Source organism: Erpetoichthys calabaricus, chromosome 2, assembly GCF_900747795.2.
Source record: "Erpetoichthys calabaricus chromosome 2, fErpCal1.3, whole genome shotgun sequence".
NCBI lineage: Eukaryota > Metazoa > Chordata > Cladistia > Polypteriformes > Polypteridae > Erpetoichthys > Erpetoichthys calabaricus.
The window spans coordinates 177545901-177556675 of record NC_041395.2 but is presented as its reverse complement, the minus strand read 5'-3'; positions in this window follow the sequence as shown (position 1 = coordinate 177556675).

The window sequence follows — 10775 nt, the reverse complement described above, 5'->3', positions numbered from 1 at the left end:
TTCTTGTTCATAGGACATCTGCTGATTTCTTAGTCATTTCTTAGTCATCGTTCAGTATATTTTTTATATTACATCAACCTTTCTTCTGGTACATTATTTACTTGACCATCTCAGTATTTTTCTAACCCAATTCTTATATTTCAGTGTACATTTTATTGTTCACTTGACCTTTATCTGGTCTCCTGCTATTTCATTAAGAAGAATATGTTACCCTTAAGTTATTCTTCTATACCCCCTACCTTTTGGACTTGTTAAAAAGTCCCACTAAAACTGCAAGGAATAAATTCCTACTGAAACCTTATTCCTAATCTGTGTAAAACATGTGTATACTAAATATGTCCCCCCTTAGAGTAGAAGAGAAGTAAAACATCCCTGGCTAGCTAAATTTGAGGAATAACAGAAATCAGTGGAAATTATTAATACCCAAGATAAATCATATAAATCAATAACAGCTAATTAAATCAATAACAGTGAACATAACAAATCAAGTCAAAAAATGACATGTATCAAAGTCCTTCTTCTTCAGAGAATACTGGCATTACATGCTTTCCCCTATCAATCTCAGATTTATGTCCCATAACCTCATAACTTTTAAGTACGATGATACAACATTGTCAACAACTATTTGATTGCCTTCATTTCCAACAAACATTAGCTATCTTAGTTCACAGAAGTGTACCTAGTCCTATATTTTCCATTAATTGTCAGATCTTTTATTATTGTTGGTGGCGACACAGACAGCACAAGTATTTTTTTTAAATACTTGCAAAGTCTCTACTTTATGGTGCATATATATCAATACCCAGAGATAGAGTCCCCATACACACAACCATGCTCACATCCACAAAGTTGCCCCAATTTACATCCTGCTGTGGTCTTAAGTTAGATACTGTAATCACATTTTCTGCATAAAAACAGCTATCTTGCTGAAAGTAGGTGCCAATCCCCACTTCAGAAGATGTCAGCACTACTCTCATTAATGCAAGCCACTGGCTCATGTCAAAGTCAAATTAAAATTGCAAAGGTTGTACCCAAGCTTTATATTGATGTTAAAGTCTTCTGCAACCAGCTGGGATCCTTGGTTTGTATCTGGGCTTTCCAATTTCACAAACTGCACACTCACTACCCCATGAATAAAACACTCCATCACTGTTGTGCTGAATGATTACTTTGTTTTGCTAACGTCTATATTAATTAGGCCCAAAAAGCCTGTCTATATTGCCCTAATTACCCCAGTTCCTAAAAACACTTAGCATTATCCCACAAACTTATTTTCCCTTATACCATGTTCTACAAACTTTAAAAGGTTTGTACAGTACCCTGCATCTAATTTAGCACATTTAAACCTTAAAACCCAATATCATAAAATTTGTGTCCTAATGTTGCATCCTATCCTAATGCAAAATTCCTAATACATTATTATTCACATTTGTTCCATCCTTCTGTATCAATTACTATTACACAATAAAATTCACATTCTTCATGAAAAACAATAGTCAAACAAATGGTGCATTTTGCTTGTATCAAGAGACTTCTAATTAAAACTTTATCCTCACCTTATCTCAATAGATTTAGACATTTTGTCCTGAGGGTCTTTATTCCCAAAACACTTGACTGTCCATCAAGTTTACTTAAACTCTGTTATTCATTCTGTTATTAAAATCAATAACTCAGTAATGCTGCAAGTTCTAATACATGAGTTAAAATGTGATTAACAGTCCAAATTACATACAAATGTTAATCCTTAAAACTTTTGTTTTCACCAAATAGACTTAATAGAAACCTTTATCCAAACATATTTACTCTTATACAATGTCTGTACTCTAAATACTGACCATGTTATGTTAATCACGTTATGTTCAAGATGTTCAATTATATTATCTCAATTTCTTTACAGGTTAAACCCAAAACAATTTAAATTAATAATAATTGTGCAGTATTTCCATTAATAAAATAGTTACAAATATTCAATAAATACATATTGCTTATAAAAAGGAGTTCATTTGCCTTGCAGTGCTTGCAGATAATTAGGCTTTCCTCCTATACCATCCATAACTCCATGGTTCAAATCTTCCTTAAAAGACATTGCTGCAGAAAAATAGAGATTAGGTTGTGGTTCCAACTCCTACGGCAAGAATAATTCAAGTACTTGGTCAACAACTGTCATAAAATTGCAAACAAGTGGCCAAATTGTAAGGCATATCAAGCACAGTTAAAGTGGGCTCTGGCAAAGAACATAGAACCCTGCACTGTAAAAGTGTGAATCAGGTCTTGGGGTCCAATACCACAAAACAAAGGATATCAATATCTGGAACTCATCTAATGAGTGAGGCTCTGGTCTGGATGCCATGCAGGCTGCCCTCTGATTCTGGATCCATGATGATCTTTTGGCATAAGTGGTCACCTGCACAGATGAGTTGTTAGCAGCAGGAACTCGTGATCTCTTAGACTGGAATTTGAGTGCGCTGTCCAGTAGTCAATTGGTCGATGGCCTGGTCCAAGCCTTGATCCCTTCTTTGGTATGGTTTGTTACTTGGGAGTTGGATGATTTGTTTGTCTGCAATTCTTGACCACAGCTCACTCTCCATGTTCAAATTCAAGTGCGGTCATAAACAACATGCTGGGAAAAATAGCTTTTACATGCAGGTGTAAAGACTTAAAAGTTTTCTTCCATATTATTCAGTACTACAATGCTTCATCTGTAAAATTTTGAAAGTTACTTATGGATCCCAAAAATAGTGTCTCATGAGGTGTTAGGCTTGTTTCGATGGGGGTACCCCTTATCAAAAAAAAACAATAGCGGTAAAACAGATGGTTGTTTTATTCAGTCTCTGCTTGTCTCTTTGCCAATTTGTTTTTTAATTGTCAAAAATTAATTTGCAGCCGGTAAGCACAATGCAGCCATTTCCAATCACTGTGGCCATTTTGTTCAAAAAATAGATCCCTCAGTAAAAAATTTTCCTCTATAGTTGTATCTAGTTTTTCTATTGTTGTGGACGCCACTCAATTAAAAGCATATTCATCACAGTATAAAAAAGTCAACCTTAATATATATCATATATTATATACACTGTATATATTATATATATGATATATTATATACAGTATATATGATATATATTATATACTAGCAAAATACCAGGCTCTATTGTTGGCATGGAGCTAGATAGCTTGACATCTGTGGCAGAGCGACAGGCGCTCAGCAGGCTCCTATCAATTATGGAGAATTCACTGCATCCACTAAACAGTGTCATCTCCGGACAGAAGAGCAGCTTCAGCGACAGATTGCTGTCACTGTCCTGCTCCACTGACAGACTGAGAAGATCGTTCCTCCCCCAAACTATGCGACTGTTCAATTCCACCCGGGGGGGGGGGTTTAGTAAACGTTAACATTATTCAAAGTTATTGTCTGTTTTTACCTGCATTTTTATTACTCTTTAATTTAATATTGTTTTTTGTTTGAGTATGCTGCTGCTGGAGTATGTGAATTTCCCCTTGGGATTAATAAAGTATCTATCTATCTGTCTACCCGCGCTTCGCAGCGACGAAGTACTGCCTTAAAATTTATATTAAGAAGAAAAGTAAACCTTTTTAAACTGAGGGAAATCATACCAATAATTATTTGTTAAGGATCTCTTTGTATACCACGTTGTCAGTTCGGCCCTCCGGTTGTAATATGACCAAGCTGTGTGCTGAGCTTACTCTTGAGCATGCAACGTACAGTTGGCCATGTGAAAAGCAATCTTGCCTCAAACCAATGCCAACCTTTTGTAGGGTCTGTCCCTGAGACTTATTAATTGTCATTGCGAAGCAGAGCCTTACTGGAAATTGTAGGCGTTTGAATTGAAATGGGAGATCAGAGTGCATAATGGGGATGCGAGGAATAAAAACTCTCTCCCCTGAGCCACTGCCATTAAAAATAGCTGCCTCAATTAGGTTCTCTTGCAGACACGTGACCTGAAGTCTTGTGCCGTTACAAAGTTTTGATGGCTGTAAGTTTCTCAGTAACATTATTGGTTCCCCAACCTTTAAAAGTAGATTATGCTCAGGAGTGCCTGGAGGATTCAGAGTGTGGAGAAACCCTACCGGATAGTGCACCGCGTCTTCTACTTCTACAACTGAATCCACAGACTGATATGTTTTCGGTTGTGAAGGTAGTTCTTGAAGTAAAATGTGGTTTATAGTCGTAGTCATGTAATTTCTTGGTGTCAGGATAGCTCTCTCCCTCAACCATGACACGTCGTTTTCATGGAGATTTCGTAGATTGGGGTAAACATTTTGAAGAAGGCTTTGTAAGAGGCATTGGCCGTTGTCCAAAGGTGTAAAATATTTGGCCATTTCGGTACACTTGAAAGTGACAACCGAACAATTCAGCGGCAGCCATCAACTCACATGCAGAACCATAGGTGAAGGGCTTAAGCATTTCACTCTTATAGTGCTCCTGTGTAGTATAAGTATCTCCTGTACCGTCACCAGTCCACACCTTGAACCTGTCCCAGTCATTCAATACATACTGTAAGACACAATGTTCTTCCGGATATCAAGAGTGAGCCTGATATGGCCATGCAATATGTAACACAGAGAATGGAAAAGGCAGGCACCATCTCTGGGCATGGAAACCACTCGGTAAGTGACAGTTCTTTGATCGATGGTGATCACCTCGATAGACATGTTAATGGGGGTACGGTTGGAACAATAAAGGAAATGGGTACCTGAACAATGTAAACTAATTTAAGCCGTGGATTAAATAAAAAGGCTGCAGTTATCAGCAGGGAGACGTGAATACCGTGGCGAAGCAAGGAAGGGAATGAAGAGACCGGAGCGACGGACGGCCTTATATAGGCAGGCAGCCAACTACGTGGGAGGTGTGGGGATGGGGGACCCAACGCCGCCTCACATGGCGACTGAGCTACAGGCTATGGACGTATATATGTACGTAAGTAGGATTCAGTTAGCGTTGGGAACCCGCGTACCAAATTTCTTGAAGATGGGCCCAGAAGTAACAAAGACTGTTGGAAAGTTCAATATGGCTGCCGACAGTGGCATCATACCACTGAAATAAGTATGTACATCGGTTTCGGTTAGCGCAGGGAAGCCGCCTACCAAATTTCGTGAAGATGGGGCCATAAATAAGAAAGTTTAACATGGCGGACATTGTCGACCGTTATGACTGTTACTCGTAGAATTTCGAAATGAAACCTGCTTAACTTTTGTAAGTAAGCTGTAAGGAATGAGCCTGTAAGGAATTTCAGCTTTCTACCTACACAGGAAGTTGGAGAATTAGTGATGAGTGAATCAGTGAGGGCTTTGCCGTTTATTAGTATAGATTATAAAATTATATTAATATACTGTATATATATTAATATATATATTGTGGAAAGTATACCCCCGGACACAGACAGACAGACACCAGAATGTCCATAACACACTTCTTTATTTTTCCTTTCAGCACCACAATGCCTTCATCCACCAATTCTCTTCCTTTCTCTCTTTCTCTTTCTCTTCACAATGACCTCCTCTCCCCTCCTCACAAGCTTCGTCTCCTTCCTCCTAACTCTGGCTCCGCTTCTGGAAGGAGACGGTCCCTTATACCGACCCGGATGAGCTCCAGGTGCTCCCCCTGACGACACTTCCGGGTGCCCCTGGGAATTCTTCCGGCAGCACTTCCTGGTGTGGCGGAAGTGCTGCCATCCAGGACCTCACAGCTGTCCTGGGCGCCCCCTAGCGGTGGCCACGTCCTCCGGTAGGGATGAGTGTCCCAGCTCCAGTCCAGTGGCCCATAAGTAGACCCGGGCGACTGCCTCCTCATGGCCCAGGGGAGGTATTGTCCATCACGGGGACCATCCAGGCGTCACAGCTGGGTAGGGTCCCCATCCATCTGGGACAATATATCTATATTAACATATGTATATATCCATTCCTCCTCTTCCGCTTATCCGAGATCGGGTCGCGGGGGCAGCAACTTGAGCAGAGATGCCCAGACTTCCCTCTCCCCGGCCACTTCTTCTAGCTCTTCCGGGGGAAACCCGAGGCGTTCCCAGACCAGCCGGGAGACATAGTCCCTCCAGTGTGTCCTGGGTCCCCCCCGGGGCCTCCTCCCGGTTAGACGTGCCCGGAACACCTCACCAGGGAGGCGTACAGGAGGCATCCTGATCAGATGCCTGAGCCACCTCATCTGACTCCTCTCAATGCGGAAGAGCAGTGGCTCCCGGATGACTGAGCTTCTCACCCTATATTATATTTTATATTATACTAGGGGGCTTCGCTCGCCAACCCTCGTGTTTGGTTAATCGGATATACAATGTACATTTTTTTTTTCTTTGGAATTGTTTCAATTTCATTATTTGCACTTTTACTTTAAAGCTTCATTAAAAACAATTTTGTTTGGAGACACATTGTGACAATGCCCGTAAGTGAATATTGTTTCTGTTTCTCTAATAAATACTCTGACTTTTTGTAATGTTTGTCCCAGTCATTTATCGATTGTCATAGCAAATGCTATTCTGACGGTAAACTGTAAACATTTTAATACGAATGGCATATCACGATCTCCTCTGGTGTGTAATGTTATTTGCGGAATATATACATAACCTTTCTTTTTTGCCTGTTAAAATTTGCATCGCTTCTCCGTGATCATCAATATACACCTTGACCGAATTGTGTATTCTTTGAGATTTAACTTGTTGCTTTAACTGTTCTGGGACCACAGATTCTCATAGCGTATGGTCCATTATTGTGTAAATCGCAGTTTTGTGCATTGAATGATGCAAATGCGAAAAGACTTTGTTGTTTACTGTTTGCCTTTTATTTCTGACCCTGATTTGTCCTGCTAGTTTTTTCAATTACACCTGGCTCTGATGATTAATCACCTTTTGTTTGCGGTAATGCGATCTTTTCTATCTTTTCTTTGATACTGTAGCGAATGACATGATAAAGTGTCACAAAAGTCTTACTTGAACAATCACAGACTTCCTAACCCCAAACACAACTTTCTAGCACCCTCTCCAACGCTCCCCCATACCGCATCAATCAATACCCCGCTATCAGTCTTCCATGCTGTACTCCGCCCTCCCTCCATCGGACCTAACAGTGACTTAAAACCAAACAGCCCTCAACCTGGCTGGGACGCTACAATACTTTTGGATTTTACTGCTTTCATATTCTGTACCTTTCTCTGCATGTGTATCGCGCCATCATTTGTTGGAGACTTTGGAATTCCACTGCTTTCATAATCTCTTATCTGCTTTTTTCACATTTCACTCTGGGGCGGGGGGCTGGATCCTCTTTTTTGTGTGTCTGTGTCGTCACCTATGGGCGCGTTGCCTCATTTCTTATTTACGTTAGTTGAGATCCTTTGTTTTTGAGCTGTGATGCGCTGTAGGCGCTTATTTACGTCAGTTGAGCTCCTTTGCTTTTGAGCCGTGAGGCGTGGTGGGTTTGACCATGCTGTGGTTTAAGGACGTCTCGGGACTCCGTACTTTGTGAGATTTGACTGTGGGGCGGGACGCTGAGGCCTCTTGCATTTGTCTGTGAGTACTCGTATTATCCATATTACTGTAATGTGATGATTCACATATGCTGTGAAGTCCGGAACTCTGGGGGGTGTGCCTGCGGTGTGTTAAACACACGTTGTAGGCGCACGCACCTTCCGTACTATGTCGCGTTTGACTATGCTGTGTAGTGTGGACGGTTAGGGTTCCGTATTGCCTGTGCTCGTTGCTTTATTTCGTATTTTATCTATGGGGCTTCTGTACCATCTCGGGGGTCTGCCTGCGGTGTGTTGGATGAGCGTTGTAGGTGCTCTGGGGCTTATGTACCATCTCGGGGTATATCGGGTTTGACTATGGTGTACTGTGGACGGTTAGGGTTCCGTATTGTCTGTGCTCGTTGCTTTATTTCGTATTTCCGTTAGGTGAGCTGTCGGCGCCTGCGCAGTACATCCACTGCCGTGTACCTGGGTCCATGCCATCCGGTTTACCATTCTCGGTTAGTAATATGGATTTTATATATATATATATATATATATATATATATATATATATACACACACACACATATACACCAAAATAAAAATATTCAGTTGTATTAGAATATTCAAACTACTGGCACATAATCTTTGCTCTTATGAAAATAACTTTGCAAACTAAATATTAATCTTTCCCCCCTTAGAGGGAATGTGGAGTGATAGAGTATCAGTCAGTGAAAACTTCTAAATTCAGTCCCGTTAAATATTACAACTTGACAAGAGCCGAATGTTATAGTTCTCCTATGGAGAAGACATACATCCAGGAGTGGCAAACAAAACAAAGGAAAAGAGAAAGTAGAGTGGTGTGGAGTCGTGTTCTGTGGAGGTTCCTGTAGAAAATTAAGTATTTACTTTCCTTTCTTATTCCAGTCTTGAACTGGAGCCTGGACAGGCATTCTCAATCCCCTTTTCATAATGAATGTAATATAATACCAGTGTCCTCCAGAGAACATCTCTCAGCCAGGATGGCAAGCAACAGTATAAGAAGAAATCTACAGTCTGGACTGATAAATTCCTAATTATATCTAGAAATAAGAGCAAAATAAACAAAAACATTAAAGCTCCACATTCCCTTTTCCAATTGCTCTAATTACAGAATATTGTTGAATTATGTGCAGTCTTGGGATTTACATTATTTAGAAAATAAATTAATATTTCACCTCATCTAAGGCTCACAGGTTATTTTCAAAAGTTACAGTTATCTTAAAATACATCTATTATTACCTCTCAACCTTTAATCTTAAAGCTAAATAGTTTCTATATTTATATCACAGCTATTTTTCTTTAAGCTAATATTTTACTAATTAAAATTGGCACATACATTTCTACCTATAGCTTCAGAATTTAACCAAGTGTCTGGAATGTTTAATTAGTGCATCAAATTACATAAAATAAAGCTAAACCCTATTATCAGCTATGTAGTCATTCAAACATTTACATTCTACTTCAAATTTAAGATATTCAAATTATTTGTGAACAAGGAGTGATGGGAAAAGAAATCAATCTCTCACACTATCACTGTATCAAATGCCTTATAATTTAAAATCTATTTTTTATTTAAAAATCCTCTCGAGCAATTACAATGTAAGCTTGATGTGATGGCACTTCTCAGACACAAGCAAGAGATTATATTTGAAAATAATCTCATTCGTATTTTCCCTGACTTCTTTCCTTTAACAGCTGCAAAACGCGCAGCCTACAGTACTTCGACATTAAAAAGCTGCTACGGAAAACCGATATCAAATACAGCCTCTTGTATCCCGCCAAACTGAAAGTGAAAGTTCAAGACCAATATCATGTATTTTCCAGCAAGGAGGAAGCTGAAAAGGAATTAAAGAAGCTGTTCCCAACACTCTTTTGAAAGTCAATAATGAGCCGTATTCTGTCATGGCATGAAGGACTTGTCATCTGCTGTCTGATCCACTTTGAAAGAGACGGGTATTATAATTATACATCCTTTTCTTTACTTGGACACTATATTTTTATGTTTTAATTACAGCTATAGATGCGAGTGTGTGGAAGTGTGGAAGTAATTAAAGTAGGGTTTGTTTTTTTTTTTTTTTACTACCCTAAAGTAGACTGTTTAACATTATACCCTTGGTTAAATGCCATTTCTGCTATTGCACTAGGATCTACTAAGTATATCCTAGACTACTTGTTAAAATCATTCCCAGGGTTCATTATTTTATTATCTTAATATCTTAAAATTGCTGAAGATTATATTTTAAGCTTCAAGACTGTTAATTATTATATTTTCGGCAGATAGTATTTAGACTTTAGCTGCAAAAGATATTTCTACTTTGTTTTAATTCTCAAACGCCGCTGTTGGGGGGCTTGTTTTGTTTTGGACGTGCTCTGTCTCTTAGTATGTCAGAGGACTGGGACATTGCAAAGTGGGATTTAGCCTCATGCGGGGAAGCAAAATTGGGGGTTGGGGGGGATGAAGAGGGGAGAGAAGGAGGGCAGGCTATATCAAATCTATTCTTCTAATCCTTATAACTATAAATATCAACGTAACAATAGACTACAGCAATCCCTCCTCCATCGCGGGGGTTGTGTTCCAGAGCCAACCGCGAAATAAGAAAATCCGCGAAGTAGAAACAATATGTTTATATGGTTATTTTTTATATATTTTAAGCCCTTATAAACTCTCCCACACTATTATAAACATTACACGCACAATTATACCAGCATAAACCCTTTGTATTCTCTTAGATATTAGGTAAGATTAATTGAAATTATGTATGTAAACACAGTTTACATACAGTAAAACCTAAATATTATTTTAAAGATATCGAGCGTCTCCGATATCACATATGTTACAGCCATTACGACAGACAGGCCACCAGCAATAAATACGTACAATGCAAGAAAAATTGTATACAGTAAAATGTGTGCACAGTGACACTAAACTATGTACATGTAATAAGTACTGTACGTAAATAATTAATTATGGTTACTCACGGGCAGCATGGTGGCGCAGTGGGTAGCGCTGCTGCCTCGCAGTTGGGAGACCTGGGGACCCGGGTTCGCTTCCCGGGTCCTCCCTGCGTGGAGTTTGCATGTTCTCCCCGTGTCTGCGTGGGTTTCCTCCGGGCGCTCCGGTTTCCTCCCACAGTCCAAAGACATGCAGGTTAGGTGGACTGGCGATTCTAAATTGGCCGTAGTGTGTGCTTGGTGTGTGGGTGTGTTTGTGTGTGTCCTGCGGTGGGTTGGCACCCTGCCCGGGATTGGTTCCTGCCTTGTGCCC